The 24,488-nt window shown below is 40.6% G+C and overlaps 1 protein-coding gene across 3 annotated transcripts in view; it reads left to right on the top strand.

Annotated features, from left to right (window-relative positions):
• KCNJ15 (potassium inwardly rectifying channel subfamily J member 15) overlaps nucleotides 1-24,488 on the top strand; it is a 37,087-nt gene that overhangs the window by 2,737 nt on the left and 9,862 nt on the right. The window contains exon 1 of one of the 3 annotated variants that reach the window (XM_040585083.1): nucleotides 10,164-10,547. The exons of the other annotated variants lie outside the window; for them this stretch is intronic. The gene's annotated coding sequence lies outside the window, so the exon portion shown is untranslated. Of the gene's footprint in view, nucleotides 1-10,163; nucleotides 10,548-24,488 lie in introns of those variants that run through there. 3 annotated transcript variants of the gene reach the window in all.

Below are 24,488 nucleotides of genomic sequence, written 5' to 3' on the forward strand. Positions count from 1 at the left end.
GATAGCTCTTGGAGGCAGTCCTCTAAGGTGGGTTTTGGTGACTTTTCAGGCCACTGAATTGCAAGGATGAGGAAATCTCACCACAGATCAGCTGTGATATATACTCAACAAAGTGACAAAAAACAAAGAGAAGGAAGTTAATGGAAAGTACGCATAGTTAACAACAGTCTAGAGGAGCAATAAAACAAGGCAATATGGGGAAAATGTAAACAAGCCAAGGCTGAAGTGAAACAAAAGAAGTAAAAGTATCCTGCAGAAAATTGAGCTCTGAGGCTAGACAAGCAGGGAGAGATCTGAGGGAAGATCAAGAAAGCAAGGCACAAAGGGCAGTGTGCTAAAGGTTAATTTCTGTGGAAATGCAGTTGAGCCAATAACACCAACAATTAGAGGGGGGAAAGAGTGGTGAACCACATACCACAAAGGTGAAGTAAATATCAAGGATGTATTTTGAAGCCTGCCTTAGCCAGCCTTAGAAGCTTGCAATCCACCCTGCAATGCAAACATAGTAGACACTCCTGAATGGGCTCAGTTCCTTCATCAGAAAACTATGCTCCAAGAAAGAGTTAAAAGCAGATGTCCTCCAAGAAGAGATAAATATCACAGTTGGCCTTTTAGGGACAAACTCTGCCAAAGCAGAAAATGAAAAAATATCTGAAAAGGTATATTGGAGCAAGTGGAAGTTCAAGGTAGCTGAATAGAGAAAATAGTTGAATGAACCCCTGATGAAAAGAGTTGCTTTCATTCCAAGCAATCCAGAGGTATGAGTTGATTGTCCTGGTGAAATCAATTGTCAACATGCTGCGGTTAGCTGCAGAGTAGGGGGAAGAGACAGTGTGACTTCAAATCAGGGTATGTTGCAGTAGACAAGGTATCAATACTCCAGCAGTACATGGAAAAGTACGGAGGGTGGAGACACTCCACTGTGACTCCAGTCACTGTTTCTGCTGGATTCATCACAGCATTCAGCTGAGATATATTGTGGGAAGCAGGAGAAATATAGGGTGCTCCGCATAAATGCACTGATAAAAGCTGTGTGTGAGCTCCTACACAACAGTGTCATAAGGCTTTATGGGCATTAAGAAATTGCTTCATATAAAACTTTAGTGAATGACAAAACAGTATGAATTCACCATCGTTCTTTTTGCTTTTAATCAGGTATTACAAATAGTAGATGTATTAGAGAACAAAGCCACAGATGGTCTGATGTTAAGGTCCATGTTGAATATCTGACACACATTCTTAGATAGCATACAAAACTGGAGGAATTATTTAATATTAATTGTCATGTAGATTAATTGTTGCAGCTAGGAAAAGGAAGTTATAAAACAAGCAGATTATTTTGTATTCCTTGTAAACTTCATCTTTGCTAGTCATTCTGTTGTGTTTGAGATTAAAAGTATTGCATTAAAGCATTATACTTAATGTCAAATACTACTGTATCAAGACAGCCTGTGAACAGTATGTTTTTGTGGACTGAAAAATACAGTCAAGGAAAGCAGATAATCAGGCACTCAAAGGCTGAAGTTGGAACAATAGTAGACGTAAAGTGCAATCATATGAAGACAAATGAGGAAAGTGAAAGGAGGATAAGAGGTGAAATCAAGGCATGGGAACGACTGAATCTGAAAAGATTATGATGGTGGGAATACTGCAGAAATCAAACAGATAACAGAACACCAGAGATAGTCATGCAAATTCAGCCAAGGTCAGTTCAACAAGAAACAGACTGAAAGGGTTGGTCTGAATGGTTCCAGCTAAGCAGGCTGACGCACTATGCAGGGATGTAGCCAAACTGGACTCAGTGGAGGAACAAGTCCCCAGACAGGGACAAGCAGCAGTGCTGCTCTTTTCCCCATATCTGCTGATAGCCTGGGAGATGCAGAGAAAGAAGGAATTTAAAGAATCATTCATGATTGCCTGCAAAAGTTTTGATGCATAAATTAAGGCTTCACTGTAACTTGTTTGGTCTTCTGTACACTGGTTGTGATGTTTTACTGAAGCCATCCTATCTGTTTCCAGAAAGCCTATCCCAGATTTTCATGCAGCTTGTACCTTAAAATCTGTGACTGAAATCCCTATAAGACTAAACCATGTGAGATGAACATAGAACTGAATATTAACCAACTGTTCAGCAGCATTAAAGGAAGATCATATGGCAACCAGATTTTCTCTACCAGCAACTTGGCACCAAATTAAGCTGTAACCTGGAGGGTGTGTATCCTCATGGAGTAGACCTACTGAAACAAATACATTTGCACTCCCAAAGACCTTTGGGCAGCTCTAGTCTTTATTGCGGCCTGTAAGGAGACTGGCTTTTCCTGTCTGTACAGTACCTTTCATACATATTTTCCATGAATGATAAAATCATGAGAATGTGGGGGGGTATATGAGGCCACCTGGGCACTATGTCTAAATAGTAGACATTCTTTTGTTTTGGGATTGGTTTTGGCTTTAAGTGCTGCCCATCATCTCTATCCTAACGCATAGTCTGTGGTCTTTAAAGGCCTGAGACTGCATTTTCGAGCATGGGTACCTGTAGTTCAGCATCTATGCCCATCTTTTAAGGCTCCTTCAAGTGTCCTACTTTTGAAAAATCCAGAGCATCTAGTGCCCTTGGCTCTGACTTACCCAGCCTTTTAGGAAACCAGCTAACATGGCAGTGCATGGGAACATGCTCCCTTTTACTTCTTAATGAACTGCTTGAGAAAAGCAAGTGTCTCATCTAACAGACACCCGAAGGGACAAAATACAATTTCCTGTCACAGGTTTGTCACGTTGCCATGTTTTGAAGACTGTATTTAACATCATTTGTCAATAGCTGTTTCTGTAACCCAAGTGTTCCTGATGTGAATATGGTAGTCAGCAATTATCTTTAGAGAAGAATTTTGCTCAGTTCAGTACCTCCCAGTTAAATCTCTCTTCTCTTTACCTGCTGCCATTTGCAAGCTTAAACAGTCCTTGCAAAAGTTGAAATCAGGAGAGCTCTGATTTGTTTTTCATGCTTTTCATTTTCTGCTTTACATGATGGATGGTAGGATTTATTATAGCTCAGAGGAACAAAGAAGTTGCTATACAATCTGCCCCAGGGAAGCCATGCTGGCAACAGCCAAAACATAACAGCCAAGGTCCCTGAAAAGATTTTGCTCAGACTTTCTGAAAGAATTCACCTTTGGGGCACGGAGCAAGCATGGAAAAATGCAGCCCCAAAGGTCAGCATTTTGCAATGCTTATGGTATATGAAAACAGGAGGTTGCGATGGAAACTGTGGTGCAATCACAGTGACAATGGGTGCAGCCAGCACCCCTGTGCCATCATCTTCTCACAAAACAATCATTTTCTTCCCCTGTAATATCATGGATTATATTTTACTTCCTCTCAGAGTTGAGTTCAGTAGATTAAATGATGGCAACTCTGCTTTCTACAACATTTAATCTTAAAGTTGAGGCTTTTTAGCACTGTCTGGACAAATGTTTGCCCTTTGCTTTTGGAAGACCACTTTCCTAACCTTTTCGTAGTAGGGATGCCATGATCTATGTTGGTGATAGTAAGCCTGGGGGTAGTCTTTGTACATACACCTTGTACTGAAAATTCTTTACTCTTCCCTTTATTACCTTCTTTTCATGCACTTTAGTAGTGTCATACGCTCTGCCAACAACCTCAGTAGTTGTTTGTAGGTTCGCTTCATAATCTTCTTTGATAAAGTATGGAAAAAGTCTACGCTTCCTTTCATTCAAGCCAGCAGTTATTTTCCATGAAGACATTTAAAATGCACAGTTACTTGCTTAATTTGTTCTGCCTTTTTAGTACTGCTTCCTGAGAGGCCATCTAGTCTTGGCATCTGAAACTGGTTAATAGTAATGCCACGTTTTTATCCTAAAGAATCACAGGTTTGTACAGCTCAAAGAAATTCGGTGAAGAAAGTACATAATGTGTATTTTCTAAAGGCTTTTATTGCTGCCCATTCCAAGTACTTCTCAAATCGCTCCAAAGCAGAGCTCCATTAAAATATCGCTGAGTTTTAAAGGTAAGGAAAAAGACTAACCTACCTGCTGTGGACTGCTATGAAATGTGTTTCAGAACTAGAGATTGAGGCCCCATGGTGGAAAATTCAGAGCGGACTCTGCAGATTCAGTGACCCCAAGAAACTGAAATCTGACTAGGAGAGATTTCCCTTTCCCTTGCTGTCCTTCAAAGTGTGCTACTGAAGATATGTGACAGGATATAGCTAGGAGGTATTGCATATGCAGGTTTTTCTTTGACTGAGGAATGTTCTTTGTGCCAGAGAAAACACATCAATAGAAGAAGGGATGCAACAACTGAGAAGCTGGGGCTTTCCAGCATTTTCCAGAAAGATTTCTGGTCATCAGGACAGCTCTAACTAGGGAAATTCACACTTGAGGAGAAGCCACAGGCACACCGGGGGGACCAACCATCATGGCTCAAGTGGAGGAAAGTGCTAGATCAGAGAAAATTGTCTCCCTTTTTTTTGAGTCAGTGGTTCTCACAGCTGACTGCTTTCAGCCCTGTTTCTCCCAACATCCCCTGGAGCAGCTCTTCTGGACCATAACCCTGGGCCATTTCTTAGGCCAGATATACTGCTTGTAGCTAAGAGCAATTTTCAGGATTGGGTCTTGCAGAGCTTAGCTCTCCATGACTGTGGATCTGATCCTATTGCAATAAAACCAATGTCATGTTAAAGCTACAACCTGAGTGACCTGGAAAGCTGTCTGATCTTGCTTTCGTAAGAATGAGCATAGAAGTGCTACAGGAAGCATCTTTGCCTGCTGGGGTGTTACCAGCAATGTGAGCAGATCATCCGTATGGATAGCTTTATGCATCCTGCTGTCTCATGATGTGGCAAACTGAGCATGCACCCACCACAGTGTTTCAGAAAGCGAAGTCATGTGGCCCAGTTCCAGGAATCTGAGTTGAATTTTGACTGCTTCGGACATTTTGGCCAGATTCACGGGGGAGGGGAAGTTAAAATCCCTCTTGGATCTGAAGCCTATTGTAATTTTCACTCTAGTGTAGAAAGTCAGCTTGGATTTGAATTCCTGCTTGTGAATCTGCCCTGACTCTGGGCTAGAACCAAAACCGGAGGATGTTCATTTCCGCAGCTGGGGAGAAGGCAGCCAAACATGCCTGGGAATGAGTGTCTTTTCTCAGGGGGCTGCTTTTTCTCCAGAGCTTTCTGCTACCTGGTAATCCTTTTGACATCTTGGGCAGTAATTTGTCAGTACTTTTGTCATGAAGAAGTGACACCCCTAGGCAGGTGCTTAAATTTGGAAGCTGAGGTTTGCTGTCAAAGTCCTTCCATCCCCAGCAGGACAGCAGTTTTGCTGAGGCTTTGAAACCCCAAGCCAGTTGGATGAAGAACAACCACCTCCCCTAATGTGAACAGATAAAACACATCTCAGCAACTGCAGTCCTCTCAGATCCAAATTACTTGGGGTGAACTTGAAGCTTTTGAAAGCATTAACTGCTGCAGTAACAGGGTTTCCACAAAGGTCACTGCTTGCTTCATTGAGAACAGAGCTGGGCCCTCCTCAGCCAGATCCTTCCGTGTGAAGCTCATCAAGTGGAATAAAACCCCATTCCAATTATATGTTTTTCACGTGCACGAATCTTCCTTTGGAACGACGGTCTCAGCCACAACCTCTCATAATGCAAAGAACACATGGCGGAGTGCTTGTACGCAAACCACCACTTTAAACCGTAGCAGCCTAGGTAATGTGCTGTGAATTCCTTGGTGCAGATGCTGTTGCAATGTCAACAAAGAGGCAACAAAAGAAAGAGGATGGAAAAATGTGTATTGACTGTCCTAAGAGCACATAATGCTGTGAGAGCATGGTTTCTGATTTCGCTGGAGTGTGAAGATTCATGTGCCCCTTAGCATTCATGTGCTTGGAGAATTGCATTTCCTACAGCACCTTCAGGTCCTATGTTTTACCTAATCTCATGGGAATTTGTGTAATGAACTTTAGCCCTTTCAATTCTTTTTTTTTTTTTTATCAAGAACCTGATCAATAAGAAGCAGATGAATGGTTTGATTTACAGTTTAGATTAATAGTTCAATGCACAGGGCAAAAAACCAAAAAATAGGAGAATATCTTAAAGCAATTCGAGAAAACATACAGTAAAGAGAGCGCAAAGTCACAGGAGAGCTTCTTTGTGTTTAACAAGAACCAGTTTTGGATTAAATACTTTGAATGTCTCTTATTCAATCTTCTGGTTTGAAAAGTATGTATTTCTATTTCCACGCAAGAAAGTCACTGAAACCTTAGCTGCAGGGTGTCTTCTAGTAAGTTCATGAACAGGAAAATAATTTTAAAGTTAGTTTCTTACTTTTAAAATCAAATTCTTTCATGTGCATAACACTGTGTGGCTTTTTTACCCTTTTTAGTGAATGTACTTTTAATCCTGGACATGTCACATACTGAATGACAAGGTGTAATTCAAATAATTCTTGACAAAATGGTATTTGGGATTAGTTCTGCATTGTGTGTTATACTTTGTTGTTGTTAATATGAAGTGGACAGTTTCTGTTGCATTGGTTTTACAGTACTTGCTTTCAAATGAAGACACATTTTGAAGTAATAAGCCCATGGACAACTTAGGCAGGACTCCTGCCAGCTTTTCACTCACCCTTCTGCTTACTGAAAGCCTTGCTATTATTGATGCAGTTTTTCAAAAGCCTACAATAAAAATAGAAAAAAATAACTTGTGTAGATGAAGGTAAAAAGCCAGCTGGTACATGCAGAAAACATTAAGTTCTATCAGTTTAGTACTGAAATATAAAAGCAGTGTTTGGGCTGCAGGACTGAAATGGCTGCAGAATGCAGAGCACCACGAATCATGGCAGAATAGTTCTGGCCTCCAGCCAGCAGAACTGAACACTTTACAAAATTGTTTTGACTTGGAGGGTGCACTAAAAATAAAAGCGCTATTACAAGAGATAATTTTTTGTGCTTTTCCTTCCCATCTTTTTTGCATTTGTTCTAAGGTTTGGCTGTACTATTATCCCAGTGTTACGGAGGGAGTCTGAGTCCTGAGAGATCATGTATGCAACAGTGTCCAGTCACCAGTGTGATTCCTCTGGGAGCTGTGCTCCTCAGTACTTCTAAGAATCTGCGCAGGAGTAGACAAGGCTCAGCTTTACACAGATATGTACATAAAGTACAAATAGGTGTTCAGCGGTTCTCAGGTGACATCTCTGCTCAGGACATTTTAACCTCACTTTGCAGAAGGTCCATTTCTAGTCTTGTGTCTGGTTTTATATACCAATCCCAATTGCTTTATATCCTGTGTCTAATTTTTAAGTCATGAATTTGGGGCTCACAGAAACAAAGGAGAAGAGAGAGTGCCAGCATCACTGTTGCTGTGGCTTTTCCCCATTCTCACTGCAGACATCCTCATGAGCTCTCCACAGAGGTCACACTCCACATGAAAAGCCCAAAGAACTTTTTCAGTAAAAGAACTAACTTTCTGATGGAGGTTAAGTTGGAGGTGCAGATCTGATGTGTAGGACTAACTTTACTGCCAGGGATTCTAGTTTTATTGTCTCTTTTCCTAACTTAAATTTAACCAGAGCCAACATAAGAACTGAAAATGCCCTGAGCAAGCCCCTTATCATCATGGGATTTCCTGCTCAGCTTTATTGATTGAAGAATTTTGGATAAGTATTTCAACTTATCTTGGCCAAACTTTTGAACTCTTACCTGTTGTTGCTGTAAGGAGGCAGATTCTTGAGCTTCGGTACTGAGGTAAAGCTGAAGAAAGAACACATGAGTTTACGTGTTTTGGAGGGCATGAACTAACAAATTAGTTTCTTCTTTTGGCCCACCTCAGCAGCAGTGTGGGAACCATCCCGGAGCATGTGGTCACCTGCCAGTAAACACTTGACTGAGATAGTTTGCTGGTAATAAAGGAGGAGTCAGAGCTGAGCAGAGACAGCTATTGGCAGGCTGCTCACTTGGGGTAACCCATGTCCTGCTTTTCCTCTGCTGGCCATGCACTCCTCTCACTGAGCTCCCAAACTCAGGTGGCCTCTAGATGGGGTGTCTCAGATTGTTAGACTGGCAGAAAAGTAACCCTGCAGAAAGGAACAGACACATGACACTTTCTGTCTGGTTTAGCAGCCTGACGGGATTCACTGAGAGGTTTGTACAAACAACCAGAGACGGTGCAAAGTTGGGGAAGAGACAGGACAGTTAAAGCAGAGAGAAAATGGGGGGATGAGAAATTTGAAGACCGTTTTACATGTCCATAAGCAGTGTAGCCAACTCAGTCATCTTCTGGAGCCTCTTCACAGCTTCCTGGGAGACAGGTTTTGTAGTCATCATTTCGTCCTCAGAGCCCTGATCACCTGTGAGCTCTCTGCTGAATGGATGAATGGAAAATCGTGTTCAAAGAAAGGTATTTACATTTTCAAGTCAAGCGTGCAAAGCTGGGAAATGCTCATACAACTTAAATTCTACCCTCTGCTCTGCTGGTCTGTCTTCTGGAATGGGATAAGAATCCACAGGGTATTAGCAAAACAGTACAAAAATTTAAAACTGAACTGTAGTGTGGTTGCACAAAATGTGAAATGCATCGTTCAGAGCATATCCTCATATTACGCTCTCCCAACCACCCTTCACACTGCAGATGATTTCACAAGCACCATGTTGCCATGGATGCTGATTTGGGGGATGTATGGGACTAGCACATGAGAATATTCATATTCAGTTATGATTTGGGCAGTTTCCCAAACTTTATCCGAAGAAAGAAGAGGAAAGGTGCAGTTGGGGGGGTTTAATAATGTATAATTCAGTTACAGCTAAACATAATTTAATCAGATAGCGAAAAAGAGTTTCTAGTATAGGTGCTTTATCCCATGACATTGCAGAGGGCTCTGCAAACAAAGGAGCTTCTCTGAAAGGAGAAGAAGACATTCACAAGCATTTTATATATATATATATCTATATATATACAATGAAAACTGATAGGAGCTGTTGCCATCTCCCTCATAGTAAATATAGAGAAAGAGATACCAGTGCAACAGGTTCATGGATCCGGGGAAGAATTCAAGTCGTGTGAAATTCTTTAGTCTCTGGCAAAGGGAAAAGAAATCACATCTAACTGTTATCCTTTTAAATATAAAACAGCTGCTGCCTGCTGGCACTGCCTGAATGCCTACACAGCTGACCACTTGACGGCAGAATTCCAGCCTCTAGTTTCCTAGGGTTGCATATCATGACATTATTAATGTCTGTTAATGGCATTTAAATGTCTGTTTACCAACACTGCTGAGGAAAGGAGAGATTTTGTTTTTGGTAATGCGTTCTCTGTGAATTTGAGGTGGTCAGAATTTTTTTAGTAAACAATTCGTCGTGTGTTGATCTCCTCTTTCCCACAAGTGAGAAGGAATGAAGTTAACCTGGCATCGGTTGGACCATGGGATGTCCCTGCGGGTGATGCTGAGCTACAGGTGTATTGGACTAGCTTAATGAGATATGTAATTCCTGGAAGCAGTATTCCTGGGAACATGGACACAGAAGAATGATATACAAGGGCTATCACATTAACCTTTCTAGTACTGCAGTGACCTCTCCTTCACTGCTGCTGTTTGCATTCAGTTCAGGGAGTCCCATCAAATACCAAGTGGTACAAACAGCAGTGTACAAGCTTTACAGATGGCAAACATCCACATGTCTTCTTCGATGTGTTCAGGGTGCTGAACCTTCCCCAATTCAAATCATCACTCTCTGTGCTTTCTGCATCTAGGAAACGAGCAGAAAGGCACTGAAGCAAACCCAGAGTAAGTCATCAAAGGAAAAGAGTGTTGTGGTGAAACAGATTGGAAACTTTGGTGGTCAGGGATTTCAGCTGCGTCCGTGGCTGTTACAGCTCAGTGTTACAACCATAGTATGAATTTGCTTCAGATGAGTTTCAGCCTCCCTTTTGCCAACAGGAAAGGGGTAATCAATACTGTTGACTTTTTGTTCTTACTCTTTTCTTAGCATTATACAGCCACTTGTAACCTTATTTATTTAGGCAATAAGGCCTTTGAGGGACTTTGATCAACCTGGCTAAAGTTCCGTCAAAGATTAACTGACGTTCTTTAAAAGTACATCAGTTTCCTCTTAAGCAGGTATTTGCTTACCACGTAACTAGGTGTTGAGTGCAACGTAGTTATAAAATTTGCCGGGCTCAGCTGTAGGTTTCCTTAAGACATACTGCTGACATCACTGAGTCTCCTCTCAGACTATTTTTTTTTTCTTCTCTCTCTCTCTCTCTCTCTCTCTCTCTCTTTCCCCCTCCCTCCCTCTCCTCCCTCCCTCTCTCCAGTTTCTTTATTCAGGTAATTCCAACTCAGACTTATTCCAACTTGTTTTTGACTGACAGTGAGGGAAGAGAGACTCTCTGAGGGTTGTGTTTTGTTTTGGTTTTTTTTAACCACGCACACATGCTTTGTTGAAAAGACATCCAACCTTTTATAAAAAAGATTGTTTGACTTGTCATGACGATAACATCTAGTAAGGAATCTGAACATTGCTCTTTTACAGGTAAGAGGTATTTGTCAGAAATGCATACATGCTTAACAGTGCTTTGGAGACTGTGCGGAACTGAAAGCTAATGAGTAGGTTCTTTTCCTATTTTCCTCTTATATTAGTAATTTAAGGATTTAGAAACTGTCTGTAAAAGAAAAATGTATATAAGATTATGCCTTCTTGTGAACTTTGAGATACGGGCATTTTAGCAATGATAAAGCAAAAGCTGTCATGGTTTGGTCTTTCCACTGATGCAAGCTACTGAATGTGAGGTTTGTAATGTATGTGGCTGATATTTTTATATGTTGGGGAGAGTGGCAGATGCTGAACCTGTCTCTGTAAATGTTTGACTGCCAGAGGTTTTTCCTTATAGAAATCTGTAGTGCTTTTTAGGGTCTTAGAAGCATACCTTTCAGTCAGCTCTGGTTCTTTTTTTCAATGCAGAAATAAGTTTTCATTGACATAGTGGGAAAGCTTGCCTAGAACTTTATCCAGTCCCTGTTACCTATCTGAATAAGAAAAGATTATGTAAGTTTTCTATGGTAGGTATAAAGAATGTAAACACGTCTGAGTTGGAGAACATTATTCATTTTCTTCCAACTTTTGCATGTGTCTTCAAACTACTTGTTTACAACAGGTTTGGCTTATCCTCAGTAATCAAAGCCTGAGCCTGTGGTGCAAATTCCCCTCTACTTCAATGTAGCTTGGTTTTGCCTCACTTTTTGTTTTCACACAGGGATCAGGCTGTAAAGAGATTTACAGATAAGTTCCTTTTTTCTCCCTGCTGATCATAAAAAGGAACAAAGCTGGCTTTCCTTTGTGAACCAGGAGTATCTGCATTACTTTTTAACTAAGCTCACTTCCTCGCTTGCCTTTGGCTGTATTTAGAGGCATTTCTAGGGTCTTTCTGATCAAGTGCCTGCCTACCTACCTGTCTGTGTTCTCCTGTATTACCTGTGATTTCTTTTTTAAAATTGAGGGGGAAAGGGGGCAATTTGCTATTACAGAAATGTCTTCTTTATATCCTTGGTTGTAAAATGTCACTATGCTCTCTGCACTCTCTAATAATCAGCTTATAGGAGGGGGGAAACAAGCCTGGAATGTAAGATAGTGTTGGCTGTACAGTACAAACTGGCATCGTTTTTGAAAAGCAGAGTGTAGACGAGACCAAAAACTTCCCCAAGAATTTCATCCCAGTAAATGAGGCATGGCCTAGAGACAAAAACAGCAGCAGATGACTTGGGCTTCAGACTTCCAACATACATACAATACTTCAGTCCTGTTACTTTTTATAGAATTTCAAATGAAAACAAACAGTTCTTTTTTATCCTGGCTCCTCATGCAATGAAACAAACAAGCCATCGACCCACAGCCCTGATGGGAGCTGAAATTTTTGTTTGTGCAGGATATATTAAAGCAGTTTGGACTATTATTCCCTCCTGCTCTCCTGTTTCTCTCTCCTAAGACACACAGTTCACACAGACAGGCTGTGTTCTTTGGGAACAGGTAGATACCAAAGCTGTGAAGTACCAAGCAGTACTCTTGTGAGGGGCCAAGAAAAACAGAAACTTAACTGTTTTGCATGCTGAACCTCAGAACATTCTGAAATAAATTCTGATTCACTCTGTTTCCAGGAAAAACAAAGCAGATTATGGCACAGTTGTTTTGGGCTTTTCTTATGTTGTTTTTTGGGGGGTTGTGTTTGGTTTGTTGTTGGTTGTTTTTTTTTTTGGGGGGGGGGGGTTGTTGTTGTGGTTTTTTTTAATGGAGGAAAAAGTCTTTACCTTGTTGGCTACACTGTGTATATGAAAATTAGAAAAAAATACTGGTTAGAGCATCAAATAGTTAAAATCAACATTTTCAGCCCAAACAAAGTCACTAAGTATTAACTATTCAAAGCCTCCTTCCTGCTGAGCTATCCTTGACCCCTTGGGATGAGACAACATTCATTACTTACTTGAATGAGTTACTACAGGTTTGAGGATCATTTTAACACTCAATGTGTTTGTAACATTAATATGGTAAATAGCTTGGTGTTCAGCATGTGCATGCTCTTGGAGTAAACAGGGCACAGCTGAAAAAAAAGTAGCTGCCTTGTACTGGGGGTGCATGAATTGAAATGCCTGCTCATTCTATACCTATTGAGCCTGAATGGTGTGAAAAACACATGGAGAGCAGCCAAAAGCAGCGGATACATTACTAATTGGGCAGGAGAAAGGAAGAAAAATGGCAAGAGCCACAGCATCTTTTCCTCCTCCTAAGTGTATGAAATTATCTTTGTATGACTAGCACCATCTGAAGTTCACAGCAAGTTAGATGTCATGGTCAGGCAGAAAGAGAGCAAGCAATGACATGAATGCTCTAAGTATTATCATACTTTACTGGACAAAATAAATGTTTGGACATAGTGAGGGTTGGCATATTTTTGACATAACACATCTGCAGTCATTTTTACCCACTGTGGAGAAATGTGTCTGGCAAATTCCACCTTCCAGCAGAGCCTTTTGCAAACCTCAGGCTGTCTTTGGTGAAAGGTTGAAACCAAACTGCTGGGACATAAGTTGGACCCAGCATGTATCTCAGGGAAGTACCACAGCGTTGTGCAGGTTCCCTGTGTCTTCAGGACACCCTTGGGGATACTGGGAAGCCCTGCAAGCTTTTGCTGACCGAGGCTTGAGAATCTCCTTGGAGTCCTTGCTGAGGAGATCTGGCTCACCTTGTGGGTGAGCATCTGGTCACTTTGATCTAGGCATTTCGTTACTTGCAAAGCCCCTTCCCTACCTGCACTGTGTCTGCTGAGGTATGAGAGCCAGATGCCTTTCTGTTGCCTCCCAGGAGGGCTTCTTGATTAAGAAATGTCTTTCTTCCACGTGGTTCAAAGTAGCCTGTGCAATCTGACCTTCAGGGCATAATGCATTTTACCTGGGTTTTAAGGTGGAGGGGAAGTCTAAACCTTGGGAACTGCAGTCTGGTGCCTTTAGAACCACACTTGACTCCTTTCTGGTTTGTTTTTCTCATGGAGAGTGTCACCTAGAGTTGTCCATGCTTACAGATCCTGGGTAAGCCACCGTCTCTATCAAAAGTGATAAAGTAAAATAAGTTTTGACTGGAAGAAAATTATCACCTGCTTAGATTAATTTAATCTCTGTTGCTTTAACTGAAGTGATTCACTCTTGGTTAGATTGGAGCTTGCAGGATACTTCTCTGGGTTTACATTATGAACTTTTCCTTATCTACAATTCACACTTTTGCATAGAGGCTATATGATAAAAATGTTTATTTGTTGAACAAATTGCCGTAATCTGTAATGAAGCAATATATATAACAGTACACCTACTTAGATGACTTAAAAGGTATATTCTTAGCATGAACTGATGAAAAGGGAAAAAATAGATTATGATCAAATTTTCCCCTTCTCACTAGAATTACATAGCCTGATAAAAATATACAATAATATAGACTTTCACCAGTAAATAAATTCTTCCTGCTTAAATGATTTTTATTTCAGTCAACATTTTCCAAGGAAAATGTCAACTGGAAAAAGTGTTTCTGAATTTTTCTGACCTTGTCTGTAAAGATCCCCCTAAGCACTCCCTTGTTTCCTGCTCAGTGATGATCTCACTCAAAGCTGCCTATACTTACTCCTGGAAACTTCCATGCCACCTATCTTCTTCTGAACCCCCTCCAGCCTCTCGGCCAAGCAAACAGGCTTCAGTTTCCTGCTGCCTTATCCAGAAATAATGTTTCCTAAAAGTTTCTTTCCTCAAACACTTCAACACCAAACCTATCAACAGTCCCTTCTCTCCATAGTAAACTGTGTACTGCACCAATGAATAAAGGGACTAAGGGAAGATAAGCGAAGATGTGCTTTCTGTGATTTTCACAGCATTTGAGCAAGGCTGGGCTTCAGTCACACACCAAAGGTATACCAGCATGTGGGAGGAGGTGTCTGAGTGATACAGAGCACTTGCAATTCTGATTCATTTTTTTAGGCAAATGTCAAAACATTCTCACAACAATGCAAAAGCTTAGGATGAAAAAAAAAAGAAAAACTTCTAAGGCAATATTTTATTTTATTACCATATTGAGTTTCATTAACTGTCATACTTGGTGGCCTCTACCATACATGGCAGCTGGTCCTTTGACTCTTCCCAGCTTACTGTTTTTAGATCACAACTCCTCTTCCCCTAAGATTAGGCAGGAAGTCAATTGTTACAAGGGATTCTGTTTATGAATCATAAATTAACATAGCAAATGTCAGCTCATGGGTGCTAGTTTTCAGTGTCCATTACCTGTCATGAAATGAGCTACATAAATGGTGCTGAAAGCTTTTATCACATCACAGAAAAGAGTCAAAGACTGAAATAGCCTGCTGTGTAAAAATGCTTCCACAAGAGTAGTGAATACAACTCAGGCAGGTGTGGGAAAGCTAACAATGATATTTTTATCTATATATAATGGACAAACAAAAGGCTTCAGGTCTGGTTCTCATTCACACTGTGGCCCTTTTATACTCTAATGGGAAATGTAGAGGCCAGAAAGGTTTCTTCAGCTGGCAGCATCACACCATGAGCTCTAAGTTGAGGTCTGTTTGGTTTTATCTGTGCAAACAGATTCCAACAAGTAAAATTTGTAGTATTATGCCATAATTCAGCTAGCTTTGCAAAGGTCTAAAGGTCTGTCATACTGCCAGAAATATATCTAATTTTTCCTCATACTCTTGCTTTTCTTGAGATAATTATGCCAACAATTAAGGCTACCAGCCTCACTCCCTGTCTTTAATACAGGTAAAAACATTATTGGTGCTTCAGCCCAAGTCTTGAGGAGTGCTTGGTCCTTGAAGTTTGTTCATACTCTGCTCTATTCTTGCAGTTTTTAAAAAAACAAACCAACCAACAAACTAACAAAAAAATCCATAAGAGATGTCCTGAACCTTAAATATACATTTTAGGAACAAAAAGCTCTAAAATTTAGTGTTGAGGTCTTTTCCTGTCAGTGTAAAATGACCAAAGCTGTGACTTGATCATGACCCGGAATAATATTTATTGGTAGTTAAATCTCCCTCCCTTTTGCAAGGTCTTAGGTGATAGGGAACATAAAATCTTAATTTAAGACAAGTTCTTAGTTTTTATGTACAGAAATCCAAGAAATCATTTCAGTGGAGCAATTCCAGTGATATATCCCACTACTGTACCGTAGCGCGGAGTTCTGCCTTTGCAGATACAGCTCTGATTGGTAAACTGTGAAAAGATCAGACTGGGGCGCTATGCCTTTAATTACTGTGTTACTTCTTTGGGTCTTACAAATATGATTACATATTCAAGGAAAAGCTTCTATTTCTGATTGCTTTATACGATCTTAAGAAACTTAAGAAACCCAAGCTGTCACATAAAGACTGACAGTGTCACAGAAGTCAATAACCTTTGTGTTCTCACTAGAAACTTTGATTTAAGCATAATACATACTATATGAGCTCAAACATTAACACTGAAATCCACAAAAAAGTTGGGAAGAAGGACCAGATCCTCATTTCCCAGCCTCAGAAGAAAACAGTGGTCAAAGATTCAGAATTTGTCGAGTTCCTAAAACTTCAGGTGCTATGAACAGAAACTACTTTTATCTTACTTTGATCAGCTTAAGACAATATGTGCCACTGAATGGCTCTGGTTTAGTTATCTTTTTCTATTGATTACTAGCTCCATCCCGCTGAATGGCAGGTTAGGCATGCTGAAAAGCAGAGGCAGATTTGAGCCACGCTGTGAAGAGGGGATCATTTGAAATAAGCAGTGGTGACAAAGGTGTAGGATGCAGGTTGTTCACAGGCAGGCCCTGATGACATTTTTTGGAGGTGCATAAGTAAAAACAACATGGATGAGGAAGCATTTCACAGTATAAGCATGATGCATCCATAGTCTGGTAAAGACGTGGTGGCAGTGTATATGTTGATGACATAGACAAGCAAGCTGACCTGTGGTAGGGAATGTCATAGTCAAAGCCCTATAAAACAGAGCAGACATCTCCCTTATCTTGTTTTAGATTCCTAGATAGCATTTTTTTTTATATAAGAATCTTGTTCATCTGCTTCAGTGTGTAATTTACATTCTTTAACAATAACTGAACTGTATGTGTGATGGAAAGAGTACATCATGTTGTGTAATCTTGCATTGGATTCCACACTGCACAGCATCTTCTATGGGATTTAACCCAAAAGGCTTCATCAGTACGAGTCAGGCTGGCATGTATTTATTTAGGATATTCCAACTTGAAATATACACATGTACTCTATAATATATGTACATAAGCCTCATGCTTCCCAGAAGAGTGGGGGTACTGTCACATACCCTGGAATAGTTGATTTCTATTGAAGCAATAAACTTGGCACCCCTCAGGAACACTAGCCTTGCTATACAGATGCAAGGATAAGATAATTTCAGCTGTCTAAAAGTTAAAGATCTAGTTTCAGCTTATCAGGCACTGCAAGGAGTTGGGCACCTCCAGGCATTAGAGGAAGAAGAGGCAGACTCACTGTGTGGAGGTATCCAGCTCTCTCTGCTGACTCTGGTGCCTTAGCAAACTAGCTCAGGCTAGACAGAAACCTTTCAGAGGACTAACATGAACAAAGAAGAAATTTCAGCCTACAGAATCCAACAATTGGTCTTGCAGTGGATATACCTTTAGAAATGTCTCAAGTTGGCAGATGCTTGGCAGCCAGGTCTGAACTAACATCTCATAGTGAGGTTTCCAGATGTCTGGTATTCACAGGCAAATTTTAAAAAAGTGTATCTCCAAGTTTCTTTCAGAGAAAACTCACTATTAGATAAAGAAGCATCGTTCAAGGTATCCCAGGTGTGCAGTAGGTAGAGCCATCCTGGAAAAGAATTCCTCCAAAAAAGAAATCACTTGTTATCAATGCTGATGCTGAACATAGCCTGTAAGCAGAACAAGTTAATTCTCACCATGCTGTAGGTCCTCAACACGCTTTGCAGTCAGATGAACAAAGAAGAGGAAAACTTTAGATCTGCTCTAAATGATTACAGATCTAACAGCAAGTGAGACATGATACAACACAAAGGAGGAACTTGCTAGGTGAACATAAAGATGAGCAGATGTTTGTTGAAATTGTAATGTGTCTCAAAACAGGTGTGTTTTCAGGATTTGGTTGGAATCTGGTGAAGGGGGGAATTTCATGTATGTCAAATAGGAATGGCATAAGAGAAGTATAAACCATGAAGGGGGCAAAAAGTCACAAAAAACAGGCATTGCTGAGAAAGAGGAATGAGATACCAACAAAGAGTAAAAGAAAGAAGAGCTATGGGGGGCAGGGCAGTAGCTGTGGAAAGGTTAGGCTGTGAGCTTTATGGGTATGAAGTAATGAAAAGGTGCTTGCATTAATGAAGGGGAAATTATGGTCAAAATAGCAGAAAGGAAATAAGATCTTTACCCTAGAAGTATGAGTGATTTGGTCATGGAACAGATAAGAAGGACTGTGAACAAGAGGCACATTGGGAAATAATTAATAAACTGAAATTCTGGACTTGAAAAGGTGGATCTTGCAGATGCTGTGGCATCAAGCTGCCTGCAGACAAGAAGTCAAGCATACAGCAGTGGAGCAGAGGAAGTGCTTTCAGAAACGACATGTCCTTTTGGGAAAGATTGTGTTTGACAGTGTGTCACTAGAGCAGTGAATGAAGGACTTTTCTGCATTGCCATTAAGCTGTCATCTGACTGGTGGAGTCATGGTCTGTCCGACTTTCAGCAATAGCACTATCTTAACCCCGTTTGAAATACACTGCTGCAATTTGATATATTCATGGTCCTGCTTAGCTACTTTTTGCAACCACTTATCTTTAGCAATTGTCTACAAAATATGAATTCTGTTCAACAGCACTAAACCAACATATAAACAGCACTAAAATAACATAAATGTCTACTAGGTCTAGTTACATGTTTCCCATCAAGTGTGTTTTTCAATGAAAATGGAGGCTTTATTAAATTAAATATTACAGGAAAAGCACAGTGTTAGGGATCAAAAAGTTTGATTTTTCCACTGAAAGAATGATCTCTTGTGGGAGATGTAGTTGATTTCCTCATACCCCAGTTATTCTTTATGCCTGGCCTCCTCAGCCAGACAATATTTCCATTGATGTATCAAGCCTTATAACAAGGCGACAGAAAGTAATTGGGGAATGGTGGTATTTTTTTGTTCTCATAAATCAGGCTGCTTGGAAAACATCAAAGTGACTTCTGAAATTCACAGCATCTGTAAAACTCACAAAAACCAAGGTAGAAGTTGCTGAATATTGTAGAATTTTAAAAATAAGTTTGTGGTATTCTGAACGTAGTTGGAAACTATTCTCAGCAGAACATGAACAATGTTCTATTCAGTCTAATCACTTCAGTGATCAAAGCTAGACCTTCCCAAGTTCCCAACTGTAAAACATTGCGGAGCTTTTGAGATGACATGGGTTCATAAAGGAACCGTCATAAAGATAAGGTATGTGTAAATAAACAAGCAAAATAGCCTCCTTTGAGTATAAGGAAATGTAGTAACTTTGAAAAACAGCAGGAACTTTTTTTCTTGTTTGGGCACATCATCGCTGCTGGGCTTTTTTCACCCTGTTGTAACATAGCACCACAAAGCTTTTATGGAGGTTCCCAAGAAACTATAGGACAAAGGAAAACGACAAGTGAATCACACAGTTATGTCCCCAGATCACAACAACAGGGACAGGCATTGCTTCTGCTGTGTTCTCCTAGAGGAACAGTTCATTGCACAAGTTTCACTTGCTCCCAAACCAGCCAGGAAACTCATGTGGTCTTTACAGCTACAGAAGGCTGAGATTTTTCAGCCAAAAGTCTTAACGGCTGCAAATGTTGATTTAGGTCAGATGAAAGATATAATGAATTCATGTGAACAAGATAGAGCACCTTAGACTGAAGAAGTCTGAAAATAATTTTGAAAAGTAAAAACTTTCGTTTTGACTTTGTGAAAGTAAGATGTTGCAACCTGTCACTTCAAGCAATGTTTTGTTCCTCACCTGATTTACATTAGACACACACACACACACACACACACATATCTCTACAAACGTCAAAGCAAAATTAAAGGTTTAGTTTTGGTTTGAACAAACAGCATCTTCAGTCCAGAATGATTTTTTTATTACTATTTTTTTAAAATATTGAAACCTTTTCCATTTTTTTTTTGTTTGTTTTGGTATTTTTGGTTTGGCGAGAAAATAAAAAAACATTGATGTGCACCAGTACATTCATGCTATTTCCTCCCTTTCAGAAGCCACAGTCTCTGCAGCAGACTGAGGGGTCTGTGTCATGGAAATTGGCAGGGATCGAGTAATTTGGGAAAGCAATGAGGAAAACAAATATTCTCTTCCCTCTGATTCCTTGGGAGTTTATCTGGAAGACATACAAACCTGGACTGTGTAACCTCCCAGTCAACAAACTCAGGAAACAGCTTTTTCTTAAACACTATGTATTTTTTATTCCAGTTTTTGCAATATGAGTGATAATAAGATTCTGTATAATGATAAAATTTTGTGGATGGAAAGGATAAATAATTAACCTAGCATATTCCTTCACAACAAAGGGATAAAAAACAGCCCGCATACTTAAATCCACAGGCTAATTTCAGCTTAACTTGGCAGGTGAACAGAGGCTTCAGAAACTATGTTCCAACAAGCTTCATGAAACTAGGTGGCTCTGTAAGTCAGAGAGATGTCATTAATCCCTCCACTGAGAAGAGGAAATCAAGGGGGACCTGCTTTGACCAGACATCAGAGAATCCCCATGGAAGTGAGTGCAATGAAATAGACTGCATGGAGCTTGCGTGTTGTTACAGCCCTGGGGTTCACCCTGGAGATGCAGCAGCAGGAGGGGACAGGGCTTTGCTGGCTCCTTCCCCATGGTCTGGGGTCTCCTGCCACCCCATGAACTACAATGGAAGCTCTTGTAGGAAGGCAGGCATGGGCAGGGGTGGAAAGGTTCTAGCCCTGCAGCCTTCTCTCTGCCAGGCTGCTGCGGCCAACAAGAGAAGCCCTTTGCAGCCAGTCCACCACCTTTCACCAGGATGCTCATGGCTTGAAATACCCTATTAAAGGGAGCTCAGGATGACACAGCTGAAAACTATCACTTCCATTTTAAACTCCCCAACGTTTCTCATCATTAAGCTTTGATTTTTTTTTCATCCCTCTCATAAAATATCGATGTGTTCAAGAGTGTTACTAACGTACTTTATAAGAACAGAATGGAAACATATCAGCTAGCAGCTTATGCTACTTTTACTTTATAATTATTAATTTTAAAATCTCCTTAGCACTCCACAAATACAGCTCAGAGTCCCAACCAAGCAACCAGGCTTGGACCCCATGCACCTCCACAGGTGGGCAGAAACAATGTTCCCATGGACAACCCTGGGACTCTTCTCCGTTTCTTCTCTGAAATAACAGGTATAACTGAACTCCTCTGGAGGCCTTTCTTCCCTCTCCTCTACACATGCTCCCCCTCCTTCCCCCCAAATGTGCAGAAGTGGAAAAAAGGGCATTTTTCCATTCATTGCATGGTGAGTATGAAAGCTTGGCACACAAGTGAGCTATGTACTGGAATTTGGGTGGGTCTAGGAAAAAGCACAGACTTCAGTGGAAAACATATATGGGTGTGTGTGTATGTGTGAGAAAAAGCCTTTTAAACCTTAAATTAACCACATCCATGGATTGGTGAGGGGAAAAAAACAAGAAAGCTGCCCTGAAATTAGACTTTGGGCAGTACTGAGAATAAGTAACCCTACAGCAACATGAAACTGTCATTGGTATTTTGAGACCACTTCAAAGAGGCAGGTGAGAGCCCCCAGTTTATACACCAGTGCAGCATTTTAATGCTTTATAGGACCCTCGTGACCATTTCTGTCCATCTGGGAGCTGTGGCTATCACCTGCGGGGCCAGTGAGGAGGAAATGCTTGGCTGGGGCAGTAGCAGGACCAGACTGTAAGTGGGGCCAGGGATGGAGATGGGGATGGGGACACCCTGCATGAGCCCCAGGATGGCTTGAGCAAAGCTCAAGGGGAGACTTGATAGTGTGAGGACTTTGCTCCAAGACCATAGCTATGGGTTGCGGCTCCTGGTCATTGTGGATGTGGCCCAGACTTGCCATTTGAGAAAATTATTTTGTGTTGAGACTTTATTAAGGGTAATAATGGCATAAAGGGAAACATATGTAGAAGATACATTCATGACTTAACTCGAGATAACACCAAAATCTCCCACATTGATACCCTGTATTTGCCACTGATTGTGCTTTACAGAATAGGCAATGCATCATCTATATTTATAAGATTTATTATTATTATTTAATTTTTTATTATAGATAAAAAATTATTATTATAAGAACACACATATCATGAAGCAATATTTTAAATAGTAAAAATGAACCTATGTTTTCTATGTAAGTGCATATAGATTTTTGCCTGTGAAATACCACATCCTGATTTTATTGGACGCTATTGAACTTTCTTTCCAGCATTTAAAAGTTTTAACATTTTGGGTTTGTTACGTAGCTACCAAATATTTGTTTGAGATCAAGTAGAACTTGATCTCTGTTTATCAGACCTGGACAATCAAGGGAAATGGGTGCTTGGTGCAATCTGACATCTTTGTAGTGCAGAGAAAATGGAGTAGGAATGAACAGGTTTGAAGCTGTTGTGTCCCTCAGAGAGAACACTGGCCACACAATAATACAGTATAAAGAAAATTCAAGTAATCTGTATGTGTCTCTGTTATGCTGGTAGCACCGTCTGTGTTTTGCCGAAGAGAGAAAGACATGCAATTTAAAAATCATTAGGTTTGGGTGAGGGAAATGGATACTTTATCTCACAGGCTGCATTTTGCTAGCATGAAAGACCAGTCACTTTCTGAAAACACTTTCCGCCGTATGAACTTGTTCACACAGGTAGAGCAATTCTTCATAACCAAATAACTTCCTGAGAAAATCAGCTTGTAACGAGTTTTAAGATGAAACCAAGACAAACCCATCCTCCTTTCTTGTGCTTTGTTAGTATTGCAAAAATCACAAGGCCAAATTCACTAGTGTGCCCTGGCCATGAAGAGAAGCCATAAATTTGGCTTAATTAGCAGGTTATTCTGCCCTTCTTGTTACTCTGCCTTGATGAAACAGTACAAAACAGCTGCACCATACAAGTAAGAGAGACCCAGAAACTGTCACAGAGGGAAAGCTTTATTAGTGTTACAAGGTCCCTCTTCCTGCTGAGTCAAGGTGTGCTGTTTCCCCAGTTAGATTTGATTCTGTCTGCGTTAGGTATTAGATGAACAAAAGGATATACAGACCTTTAAATAAAATGCTTTTTCCCTTGCCAGTTTCCTTGCCTTTTGCAGCACTACCTTTATTTTAAGTACTATTGAGGCTTTTACATATTTTTTTTTTTTTTTTGGTGGAAAATTCTTTTCACAGACTGGTATTTCAGTTCTGAGATTTAGTGACTGCATAGCAACAGAGAATTATAAGCATGCCTATTTCGGCAGTGTTTGCAAATGTGTACATACAGTGGGATATTTGTGGGCTACTAAGGTCATTCCTCTACCAGTGTAATATCTTGTGGTATGGGCTAAAGGAGTGCTGTGATTTACGGGAAAAGTAGCTTTCATCTGCCACAGCAGAAGCCTGACACCCTGCAGGGAGCCTCACCTCACAGCCACACCTACGCTGAGCCATGAGAGCCCTGGTGTGCAATGACTAATTAAAAAACAAAACCCAACTTGACTGGCATACAGTGCATACATCATGCAATGAATTGGCATCACAAATGGTAATTAAAAAGAGAGCTGCTGAGCCACTGGATATATTAATATTGTGGGGTTGACATACAGGTAGGAACTGATGTCTCTGCTCACCAGAGTGAGATGAGGCTGGTGCTGGGACCTGGTGTCCAAGGCTGGGTTTGATGTTCCAGGTATTTGTAGCCCACAAAAGGGAAGAGGCACAAACCGCTCTAAATGATTTGAAATATCTCACTGATGCCTGATAAATATTTTTCATGTACCACCCATGGTAGCTGAGAAACAGGGAGAAGTGGCCCTGGGAAAGGCAGGCTGCAGATGTTTTAGCCAGCTTTCATGGACTATCAGCAAAGGGCTGTTTTTTCTCCCTGCCTCTTGCATAAACATGACTAGGCACATTACTATTAATTTTCAGCTACCTGCTGACAATTTCAATTAAAAATCTAGGAAGTGTCTGGTTTTCATTTTGTTTACTTGTTTGTTTTCAAATGAAACCAGATTTTTATTTGACCAATAAATTAATTTGGAGAAAAAAGTGAACAAACAAAAAAAGAGACCAGACAAGCTTTCTGTCCCACTAACCCTTCTTCAGGTCTGAAACAAAAGCAGCAAATTTCAAAACAACTGCAAATTGGCAAATCAGTTACTATGAATTTAACTTTATTATTATCACCATTATTCAGTGGTAAAGTAGGTCTCTGCCAGTTTGTGAAGTGATGGGTGGGCACTGTGGAGGTTAAAAACAAGGTGCTGTCCTTTACCTGCTGTGAAAGAAGGGAAGACAAGGACACTGCCAACCTACGGTGAGCAAGGAATGACGGTCCCAGTGAACTTAAGCAGCAGTCCAGTCTGGGACGTTTGTGCTCCGCACTGACTTGGTAGGAACTCCCTTCCCTACAAACTTTGTCGAACTTAATACCTGAGCAGTAGATGGGCTCACACTCATTATTTTCTATATTGCTATAAAAGCTGCCAGAATGTGACTAAAATACTAGAAGGAAACAGTCATCCCTCAGCTGTGTACAGAAACATGAAACTGCCTTGGCACATGAGCTTGTGCAGTCAGATTATAGCCAGGTGATTTATACCAGGCAGTATATAAATAAGCATAAAGAGAGGTAAACCGACCCAACCACCTTGAGTCCCAGCCCTGAA

This window comes from Falco naumanni, chromosome 2 (genome assembly GCF_017639655.2).
Source record: "Falco naumanni isolate bFalNau1 chromosome 2, bFalNau1.pat, whole genome shotgun sequence".
NCBI classification, from domain to species: domain Eukaryota; kingdom Metazoa; phylum Chordata; class Aves; order Falconiformes; family Falconidae; genus Falco; species Falco naumanni.